The sequence below is a fragment of the Lucilia sericata genome, unplaced genomic scaffold (genome assembly GCF_015586225.1).
Source record: "Lucilia sericata isolate MDLA Ls3-8-SP2 unplaced genomic scaffold, ASM1558622v1 Contig001872F_arrow, whole genome shotgun sequence".
In the NCBI taxonomy this organism is placed as follows: domain Eukaryota; kingdom Metazoa; phylum Arthropoda; class Insecta; order Diptera; family Calliphoridae; genus Lucilia; species Lucilia sericata.
Genome location: NW_023995761.1, coordinates 41,008 through 53,485, shown reverse-complemented (window position 1 = coordinate 53,485; position 12,478 = coordinate 41,008). Strand labels below are relative to the sequence as shown.

Here is a 12,478-nt window from a genome sequence, read left to right as displayed (position 1 = left end):
ATGTCGAATTTTACGTTAATTCCAAAGTATTTAAGCAATTTATTGATAAAAAACAAATTTTCTAAATGAGGCTTTATATAGGAGTATAGGTCAAACATGAGCCGATCCTCATTAAATTTGGGAAAAGGATATATTTTTAAATAATAGTTAATTATGTTGAGTTTCATTGCGATACAAATGGTTACAAGTTAATTTTAGACATTTAAGACATTTTTTGAAGGGGGGTTTGTATGGGGGCTAGGGTCAAATAAGGGTTGATCATTACGAAAATCTGCAGTGTCATTTATAATTATATGAAACTTATTTGTGCCAATTTTTAGAGAGATAATAGTATATTTGACGTAATTATGGCATAAAAAGCCCAAATCGGGAGGTATGGTTGTATGGGGGCTAGGTGAAATAATGGACCGATTTCAACTATTTTCAATAGGCTTCGTCCTTGTGCCAAAAAACATACTTGGTCCAAATTTCATAAAATTATCTAGAAAATTGCGGCCTGTACCTTGCGTACAAATTTTACATGGACAGCCAGCCAGCCAGCCGGACAGACGGACGGACGGACATGTCTTAATCGACTCAAAATGTGATTCTGAGTCGATCGGTATACTTAAAGGTGGGTGTAGGACCAATATTTTTGTGTGTTACAAACATCAGCACAAACGTATAATACCCTCCCCACTATAGTGGTGTAGGGTATAAAAATGTATGTGTGTTTGTTTGTATGTTTGAACGTTATAGACTACTAAACGGCTGAATCGATTTTGGGCTACTTTTTATTTTGAAATTCCAAGTGGGCAGGGAGCCACGCCCATATTAAGAAAATATTAAATCCGTATATTTGAGATAATATAACAGTTAGAGTCCTCAAATTTTGTCGGAGCCACTTTAGTGTCAATATGATTATTTAGGATAAAAAGTAGGCAGACTAGCATTAAGGGGCACCTCCCATATAAATTAGATACTAAAATTCGTTTATCTTGGAAACTATTACAGTTAGAATCTTAAAATTTTACACGAATAACATTAACATCCATTTAAACATTTTGGGTAATATATTAGCGGACGACTCAAGAGGGGAGCGGCTCCTCCTAACTAAATTTTTCAAATTTTGCACGAATATTCATCTCCACATTTTGGAGGAAATGTTGTGGGGCTTGAAGCCCCCATATGAATTAAATAGAAAAATTCGTATATCTGAGAAAATATTAGAGCTAGAATCTTCAAATTTTACTTGAAGAATTTTGACATTCATCTGAACATTTAGATTATAACGGGCGGACTTTCAATGGGAACTTTGCACCTCCCATTTGACTTAAATATAAAATTTCGTTTATCTGGGAAACTAATAGAAACTGATTCTTAAAATTAACTGATAAAAAATTAATATTCATCCGAACATTTTGGGGACAAAGTGCAGGCTTTCATCTGGGAAGCTCCCCTTGAGAAACTATTAGAGCTAGAATCTTCAAATTTTACATGAAGAACTTTGACATTTATGGGAACATTTAGAGAATAACGGGCGGACTTTCAATAGGTGGCTTGGCACCACATATATGAAGTAATTACAAGATTTCGTGTATCTTGGAAACTCTTATATTTTTAAAATTTTTCATAGATAGATAGAAATTGGCGATGGATAAAAACAGGCGAACTTGCAATAATTTGCTTGACATCTCTCATATGTAACATATTGTAAATCTGGAAAACTATTGTAGTTAGAATCTTCAAAATCGTTAAGTGGATTTTTTATTTGTACATATTGCTTTTAGGGTAGCAAAGCACACTGGGTATAGCTAGTTGTCTATATATTCTTATATATGATATTTCTATTTTCCATCTGTCTCATGTGTTCAGTGTATAAAGTTACTACGAAACTACGGTTTCAACAGAACACGACTGTTATTGACTATCAGTTAATATTGCACAAATTTACATGCATTCACAGATGCACATGAAATACTTAGACAGGCATGCATATGTACGTGTATGCAATTGTAATATGATTGCATAATGTGTATTTATAAAATAATACATCCCTGCAATTCGGGGTGATAGCCCGAACTGATGAATTTTGACATTTTTGAAATGTTTCTAAAGCATTTATACCAATTATTTTAGAAGACGAAATGTACATATAAGTATTTAGACAAATACCATCTAAAGGGGATACTTTAACTCCTTATAACATTGTTGGGATATGAATGTTCATGATTTTAGCACCAATACTTATCTATGTATTTGTTGAATTATCAAAATTTTTTGTGAATTGTAAGCACTAAGTTTTGGAGTAAAAGTACTATATTGTTCCTACTAAACTATAGTATATATAGTAGGTATACAAAAGTTCAATTGCATTATATTCGTATACGACATTAATGTTCTTAACTATAATTTGAAAATATTTCAAGCCTGGCTTTCTTTTTCATTCATATTTATAAATTATTTTGCCATTTTATACTCCACCATCAAGAAAAATGTGTACCCCCATCTTGTTTGATGGCGCGGAATAAAACTCCTTCTTAGAATTTCATGGTTACAGTCCATATTTGACCTTAGCTTCCCAAATTTCTAAGGAGACTATTGATTTTTTTGTAGATTCTACACCTGACCATCCATATATCTTGTGTAGAGTATTATATGGTCGGCCTCGCCCGACTATATCTTCTTAATTGTATAAAATTTCTAGTATCCAACTCATTCAAAAACTATAAAAACTTTTATTTCGTCTTTACATAATCACGAGGAGGACTTTGCGGGAGAGAGGTTTTGAATTGCATCAAAGTTATGTGTGCAGAATTTTATCGCTGTACTCGTATTTTTAAGTTAGTAATGAGTGTTAAAGTAATTTTCTGAAGGGTACTTTATATGGGAGGTAGGATCAATTATGGATCGATCCTCAAAAAATTTGGCAGGGAAATTTCTCATATGGAACTTATTTATATCGAATTTCATCGCTATACTCGCACTTCTGAAAGAGTTATGCCCGTTAAAGCTGTTTTTCGAGTGTCCACTTGTATGAGGGCTACCCGAAAATGTGAACCTTACCTATAGAGAATATTTGTGGAAAATTTCAAACCTCTATCTCATTCCGTTCGGACTCTATCGTGTTTTCAACAGACAGACAGACAGACGGACGGACGGACGGACATGGCTAGATCGTCTTAGACCAATATTTCGATGTGTTACAAACTTAATGGCAAAATCAATATACCCCCCTTTTTTTTGTATGGTGGGTACAAAAGTAATCAAACACAAATACACCTTTTGACTACAAATATTATTTTATGTGATTTGCGAAACTCAAGAAGGTAATCTAATATCACTGTGCTTGTCTAAATGTAAAAGTATTTTCCTTGTGAACGACTCAATGAGGCAACATCCTTTTTTTTAAACATTCATACATGTGTTCTTGACAATATTTTTGTCAATTTATTCTACACTACTTGTCTACAAGTGGTAAACTAATTTCGTTTTTTAATAAGTCTACACCTACATGTACCTACACCACATAGAGACACATATAAATTTAGTATTCATACCTTAACTTAAACTAGTACTTTTATAAGTTCAGCTATATGGTGTTTTCAGTTTTAATTCATTGGTCTATAGTATTGACTATAGTCTAGTCTCTAGTCTAGATTGTCTGATCCATAGTCTAAAATATAGTCCAGCCTATAGTCTGATCAGACTACTATACTATAAACTGTAGTCTAGACTGTAGTCTAGTATATAAGAATATAGAATACATTTTGCGTCGTGGTTCCAATCAAAATGTTCTGTAGTAATTCAAATAAAACTTGTGTGGATGTTCTTGGAATTTATAGGTGGGTATCGAACCTCAACTGTGCCAACCATGTGTATCAAACGTGTATGGAAAAAGTTAGTATATGTATATTTGTGTGTTTTTATTTTTCAAAGAAATCTAGTTTTTATTTTATGTTAATGATATTTGAAATTTAGGCAAAAAAATATTACACAAAAAAAAGTCTAGTAACTGTTTATGTACAAGTACAATCAGGATGTGTTTGTTGTATTCAATATTGCACTTGACTTATATTTCATACACAAACACCATGTGTAAGTATGTTTAAATGATATACTTACATACATACTTTCATTCTGTTGGTATAGTTACATGTAGTAATATCAGGTACTTTCTTTTTTATTAATTTTAAAGTTTATTGTTTAGAAATAATATGGCAAAATGAAAAAGTGTTCTAAAACAAAGCTACACAGAAAAGAAAATAGATGTACATATTATTACATTTGCCAAAGACGTATGAGCAACTTGTAATTGCAAATTGAAATTCATATATCACTCATACGTTAGGGTGAACTCTTATAAAGAATACAACATACAAAGGAACATGTTTAAAACATAAAGAATTGTGGGAAGGCAAGGTAATGAAGAGAAAGAAAGAAAATGCTAAAATAAAATACAAAATATGTTGAAAGTTTAAATTGATGTATTTTATAGCCTACGTGTAGATGTCTGTCTTTCTGACTTCGACGACAAATGCAAAGAAATATATGCAAGTATGATGGCATCATTTTTCAATAACAATTAAGGAAAATGAGTAATTAGGCAGAACGATTTATTAAATCTTTGTAAAAATGTTCGATACCATAAGTAACTCGAGAGATCAACTCCAAAGGCTCCTTATCGTGCCAAAGCAAAAAATATTGCAAATGTTGTATATGTTTGTACAATGTACATGTAGCTCAAATAAATGTACCAAAGAGACGTGTTTTCTCACAACCAACACTTTTGTTAATTTAACTAATATTCCAAAATTTAATGTTTGCGTATGTGATTAATTTGAAGTGGTAGATAAAGTTTTACCATTTTATGTTCAACTTTTTTGGCTTTTTTGCAACTTATTAAAGCTATAGTATCACTTTTGAAAATGATGTCAATTGCAATTAAACAGAGATGAGTTTTGATTTATGAATTAGAAAGTATTTTTATAACACATTATTAGTAAGACCTTATTACACTACTTCTATATAATCCAAACGATATGTAGTAGTCATTGAAAAGTATGTTGTTATTTAAGTAATTACAATTGAAAGCCATTACCCTGTTTTTGCTGGGTAGAAAATGTTGATCAGATTCTAATAACTTTTTACAATAAAACTTTTTTTAGGAAAGTTTCTCAGATTCTAAGAACTTTTATATAGAAAAAGCTGCACAGATTCTGATAACTTTTCTATAGGAATTATTGATTAGATTATGTGAACTTTTCTATATCAATAGTTTCTCAGATTCTGATAAATTTTCTATAGAAAAAGTTTCCCACATTCTAAAAACGTTTCTGTGAAAAAGTTGCTCAACTTATTCAATTTTGTCTGTGGAAAAATGTTTATTAGTTTCTGATATCTTTTCTATAGGAATATTTTCTCAGATTCTAAAAACTTTTTAATAGAAAAAGTTTCTCAAATTATGAAAAAGTTCTCAGTTTCTGATTCTGATAAATTTTCTATAGTTGCTCAAATTCAGACAACTTTTCTATGGAAAAGTTGCTCAGATTCTGATAACTTTTGTGTAGAAAAAGTTGCTCAGAAAAGTTGTCAAATAAACACTTCTCAATTCCTTCTGTTATCATTAACAAGAATTTGTGACTTGAACTATTAATACTCCGATAAAATTCTTCACAATTTCACTTATTTACTGTTGGCATGTTATGAGCTAAAAGTCTCAAATCGGTAGGTATGGGGGCTAGGACAAAAACTGTTTCGATTCTTATAATATTTAACGTCGCGATTTATGTTTATATACAATTTATTTGTGCCAAATTTCACCGTGATAATAGTGTTTATAAGTGAATTGTGGACATTAAAGTCATTTTCTGAAGGGGATTTTGTATGGGGACTAGGGTCAAATAAGGCACGATGGTTATGAAAATCAACAGTGTTATTTATAAATATATCAAACTTAGATAGTAGTATATTTGACGAAGTTATTAGCTAAAAGGCCCCAATCGGAAGATTCCGGTTATATGCCGATTCTTATAAAATTTATTGTCGGGATTTATGTTTATATAAAACTTATTTGTGCCAAATTTTATCGTGATACTAGTGTTTATAAGTTAGTTGTGGACATTCAAGTCATTTTCTGAAGGGGACTTCGTATGGGAAATAGGGTCAAATAATGGCCGATCTTTACAAAAATCGCTAGTATTATTAAGACATAAAAAAATAAGTTTTGTCAATTTTTGTAGAGATAATGGATCATTTAACATAATTAAGAGGTCAAAAGCTCTATTCGGGGGGTCCGGTTGTATGGGGGCTAGGCGAAATAATGAACCGATTTCAACCATTTTCAATAGCTTTCGTCTTTTGACCAAAATAAGAGCACTTTCCAAATTTAATCAAATTATCTCCTGTAGAGTACGCACAAGGTTTACATGGACACACAGACAGACAGACGGACGGCGGATGGACAGACGGAAGTCTGTCAGGAAGTGATTCTGAGCCGATTGGTATACTTTAAGGTGTGTATAGGACCAATATTTTTGGGTGTTACAAACATAAGCACAAACGAATAATACTCTCCCCACTATAGTGGTGTAGTGTATAATTACATTTAAAAAATTCCATTTTATTGAGAATTGAAGAGAATGAAAACAGAAGCAGACAACAACAATAATAATAATGACAAAAAAATAAACTTACCGATAACATTATGCCGAAATGCCATCGAAATTTTTGCTTCCGTATTCACTTGACACTCATAAATACCGCTTACGTGCTTGCGGAGATTTTACATGTAGAGTCCATTCGCTAGAATCTTTTGATTCTGTCACCTGCAGCAACAATAATGAAATACAGAAAAAAATAAACACTGAAGTTAAATATTTAAAATAGCAAAGAAGAAAAAAGGATATGAATAAGAATGTAGAAAATAAATTGTATGCAAATACATAGAACTTATTATAAAATATAGTGGACTTTTCTATAAAAAAGTTGTTTGAATCAGATAAGAATTTTCAATAGAAAAGTTGTCTGAATCCGATAAGACTTTTCTGAATCAGAGTTGACTTTTGAGTTGTATGAATAAGAGAAAACTTTTCTACAGAAAAGGACTTTTCCATAGAAAAATAATCTGAATCTACAGCAAATTATCTTCAAATCTTTTTGGAGGTAGATTGACATTAATAAAAGTGATACCTATGTTTTACTTGCTCTACTTGTTACAGTTTCTGTATATTTAAAGTTAACTAACTTTATTCCACATTGTGGATTATAACCTTCTATTTAATTGACCTCATTACATTTTATTTATCATAAATAAATAAACCAACATGTAATAATGTATTTTATACGCATGAGTGTTAAGTTGTACTTATTTTGATTGTGAAAATTTTTGTACATCAAAGAAGCGAAAAAAAAAAAACGCGTCAAAATAAAGGACCGAAAATAATGAATAAAAATGTAAAATTGCATCCATCAAATACAAGTCAAAACATTGAACTGACATGACGAAATTTTATTATGCACATGTGTGATGTAAATATCGATTCATCCATCATGGACAATTAATTAAATTGAGTAATTTGAATATAGTGAAAAACGGAATGCGAGTAAAATGAATTTCATCACTAACTTCAAATAAAAACACCCACACGCTGACACACAGATACATCATTATGACATACAAACGCTAACGTTAACATCATAATGTTGATCGTTGTCATTATTATTGCCACTGTTCATCAATGTATGCAAATTTAAGGATGAAAATAAGTGTACTTGTGTGTAGGATATGAAATTGTTGCGGGTGTATGAGTTTATTTGTGCATGTAAAATATTTTCATGCCTGATGATTGTAATTGTATATGCTTGATTGTTTGTTCTTGGGAAGTGGGTGTATAAATAAAATAAATAGCAAAATGTAAAGGAAATTTTTTTATACTAACTAAGTAGAAAACATGTAAGAAATTATAGTAGGGCGTGGCCGACCATATGATACCCTACACCAATTGCGAATATTAAATGTGATTAATTTCAATAATGAAGCATTTCTATTAATCTTATATAGGTTCCAAATAATGTCTGTTCATGTACGGTTGTATGCTGACTAGGAGAAATAAAAGACCGATTTCAATCATTTTCAACAGCCTTCGTCATTGGATCCAGAGAATAGTACGTGTTCCATTTTAACAAATTATATTAAAAATTGTGATCTGTTGCATGCACACAAGGTTTACACGGTCACAAAGACGGACATAGCTTAATAAGGACAAGTATTTTTGAGTGTTTGTGCCGATTTTTGGAGAGATAGTAGAATATTTGACAAAGTTATGAGCTAAAAGGTCCAAATCGGAAGGTCCGGTTATATGGGGGCTAGGGCAAAACTTGGGCCGATCCCTATAAAATTTATTGTTGGGTATTATGTCTATACAAAACTCAATTGTGCCGAATTTCATCGAGATACTAGTGTTTATAAGAGAATTGTGGACATTCAAGTCATTTTCTGAGGGGGACTTTGTATGGGGGCTAGGGTCAAATAATGTCCGATCTTTACGAAAATCACAGAATTATTAAGACATATATAAAACTAAATTTTTCCAATTTTTGTAGAGATAGTAGATCATTTAACATAATTATGAGGTCAAAAGCCCTATTCGGGGGGTCCGGTTGAATGGGGGCTAGGTGAAATAATGGACCGATTTCAACCATTTTCAATAGCGTCCTTGGACCAAGAGAAGTGCACGTTCCAAATTTCATCAAATTATCTCAAAAATTGCGACCTGTAGAGTGCGCACAAGGTTTACATGGACATAGCTTATATTGAAATATATTTTATAAACCATTTTATTCTTCATTATCAATGGCTTTTATTTAAAATAAATTATTAAAAATATTTAAATACTATGAACTTTTTTCTGTATTGATCAATAAATATTTTCTATAAAAAAGTTGCCCGAAACAAAGCAACTTTTCCTGTGGAAAAGAGCAACTTTTTCTATAAAAAAGTTGTATGAAGCAGAGAAATTTTTTTTCATAAAAAAGTTGTCTGAAGCAGAGCAACTTTTTCTATAGAAAAGTTGTCTGAAGCAGAGCAACTTTTTCTATAGAAAAGTTGTCTGAAGCAGAGCAACTTTTTCTATAGAAAAGTTGTCTGAAGCAGAGCAACTTTTTCTGTAGAAAAGTTGTCTAACTTCTGCTTCAGTCAACTTTCTATAAGAAAGTTGACTGAAGCAGAGTAACCTTTTCTATAAAAAAGTTCTTTGAAGCAGAGTAACTTTTTCTACAGAAAAGTTGTCTGAAGCAAAGTAACATTCTATAGGAAAGTTGTTTGAAGCAGAGCAACTTTTTCTATAGAAAAGTTGTCTAAAGCAGAGTAACGTTTTCTATAGAAAAGTTGTCTGAAGCTGAGCAACTTTTTCTATAGAAAAGTTGTCTGAAGCCGAGCAACTTTTTATACCCTCCACCACCATCAGTGGTGATAGAGGGTATATATAAGTTTGTCGTTCCGTGTGTAACACCAAGAAATATTCATCTAAGACCCAACAGAGTATATATATTCTGGGTCCTTATGAAATTCTGAGTCGATTTAGCTATGTCCGTCTGTCCGTCTGTCCGTCTGTCCGTCTGTCTGTCTGTGTAAAACACGCTCACGTTAAAACTAAGCAAAGGAAATCAACCAAATTCACCCAAAATATTTATTGTTATCCTAAGCAGTTTGGTATTGAAAATCAGCAAAATCGGTTCACAACGTAAAAAGCTATGAGTAAAAATTTCAGACTACCTCGAAAAAAATTACGTTTTTTTCATAATTTTTTTGAAGTTTTCTCAGAAACTACCAAAGATATTTCGATGTATTTTGTCACACATTATTTTTTCATGGCAGTGATTAATTATGTTGAAAATCTTTACAATCGACTCAATATTTCCCATAGCCCCCATACAAAGGTATATATTCCCGGAAATTAGTTTATCGTTAATAACTCCCTCAAATATATCGGTATCAACACAAAATTTTGCACATGCAAATATAATGTGAACAGAAATCATACTGTCAACGCAGATCTCAGTCGGTCCACAATTGGCCATAGCTCCCATACAAGGTCCACTTCCGAAAATCACCTAAACGCACATATTTCATTGATGAATAAAGCTATTGTGATAAAATTCGAGTTAAACATGTTTTGTGTACATACAAATCATTCTACGAAATTTTTTACGGATCGGTCCATTATTGGTCATAGCTCCCATATAAGGCCCACTTCCGAAAATCATTTAAAAGCTCATATTTCATTGTCATATAAAGCTATCTTGATGAAATTCGACACAAATATGTTTAGTGTAAATATAAATCACTCTACGAAATTTTTTCCGGATTGGTCCATAATTGGTCATAGCTCCCATATAAAGTCCACTTCCGAAAATCACTTAAACGCATATATTTCATTGAATTATAAAGATATCGGGATAAAATTCGACTCACATATGTTATGTATACATACAAATCATTTTACTAATTTTGTTACGGATCGGTTCATTATTGGTCATAGCTCCCATATAACCCCATTTCCGAAAATCACTTAAAAATACATATTTCATTGTCAAATAAAGCTATCGTGATAAAATTCGACATAAATATATTTCGTATAAATATGAATTTTTTCACTAATTTTTTTCCGGATAGGCCCATAATTGGTCATAGCTCCCATATAAGGTCCACTTCCGAAAATCGCTTAAACACATATATCTCATTGAATTCTAAAGCTATTGGGATAAAGTTCGACAAAAATACGTTTTGTGTACATTCAAATCATCTCACCAAATTTTTTACGGATCGGTCCATTATTGGTCATAGCTCCCATATAACCCCATTTCCGAAAATCACTTAAAAATACATATTTCATTGTCAAATAAAGTTATCTTGATAAAATTCGACACAAACATGTTTTGTCTTTATATGAATCACTCTACGAAATTTTTTCCGGAGAGGCTCCCATAGAGGGTCCACTTACGAAAATCACTTAAACGCACATATTTCTTTGAATAATAAAGCTATTTGGATAAAGTACGACTTGAATATGTTTTGTGAGCATATAAATCATTCTACCAATTTTTTTTTTCCGTATTGTTCCATATATGGTAATAGCTCCTTCAAAAAAATCACTTAAACGCACATATTTCATTAACAAATAAAGATATCTTGATAAAATTCGACACAAATATGTTTTGTGTAAGGTCGTAGCTCCTATACATATAAAGTTCACTTCCGAAAATCACCTTAACGCACATATTTCATTAATTAACAAGTTAGAGTGCTATATTCGGCTGAGCCGAATCTTAAATACCCTCCACCAGCAACTTTTGTATTAATACATTTCTAATAATTAAAATATTTGTAGAAATAAGTTTTCTCATGTCTTAAATAGAAAAATCCCAAGATTTAAACAGCTTAAATCTACTACAATTCCAAGATTTATTGAACATTAGAAACGCCACTTTCATTTAAATTTTTATAGCGCCCTAAGATATGCTTTAGCGATATCTCGTATTTGCATGTGTGCATGTGTGTGGAAGATTTAAGGATTTTAAAAATACATACATATATATGATTTTGTTCTACACAATTTTAGGGGCAGGACCTAGTATGAGAGATATGACCAAATATAGACCGATCGTGAAAAATTTTTGAAATAGCATTAAGTGCTTTTTGCATTACAAAATAGTATTTATGAACAAAAATAGTATTTATTTATAACATTATTTGGTAATGAGTTATGTGCCTTTAAGTATTTTTCTGAAAGGGACCTTGTATGGGAGCTATGATCAATTATGGATCGATAGGAAAACAATTTCACAGTAATATTTCTCTGTATATGAGCAATATTTTTGCCAAACTTTATATGAATATCTTAATTTAGTAATGAGTTATGTGCGTTTGAGTGATTTTCGGGAGGGGACCTTGTATGGGAGCTATGACCAGTTATGGACCGATCGGAAAAAAAATTATCTGTAATATTTCTGTGCATATGAGTAATATTTGTATCTTAATTACGTAATGAGTTATGCGCGTTTATGTGATTTTCGGAAGGGGACCTTGTATGGGAGCTATGACCAATTATGGACCGATCGAAAAAAAAAATTCACAGTAACATTTCTGTGCATATGAGTAATACTTGTGCCAAATTTTATATTGATATCTTAATTTAGTAATGAGTTATGCGCGTTTAAGTGATTTTAGGGAGGAAACCTTGTATGGGAGCTATGACCAATTATGGACCGATCGGAAAAAAATTTCACAGTAATATTTCTATGCATATGGGCAATACTTGTACCAAATTTTATATGGATATCTGAATTTAGTAATGAGTTATGCGCGTTTAAGTGATTTTCGGGAGGGGACCTTGTATGGGAGCTATGATCAATTATGGACCGATCGGAAAAAAATTTCACAGCAAAATTTCTGTGCATATGAGTAATATTTGTACCTAATTTTATATGGATATCTTAA

General features: G+C 31.7%; 1 long non-coding RNA gene across 1 annotated transcript in view; it reads right to left on the bottom strand.

Annotated features, from left to right (window-relative positions):
• Positions 1-12,478, bottom strand: part of LOC119612916 — a 47,895-nt gene that overhangs the window by 30,498 nt on the left and 4,919 nt on the right. The window contains exon 2 of the long non-coding RNA XR_005232190.1: positions 6,676-6,806. This is a non-coding gene — a long non-coding RNA (uncharacterized LOC119612916). The remainder of the gene's footprint in view (positions 1-6,675; positions 6,807-12,478) is intronic.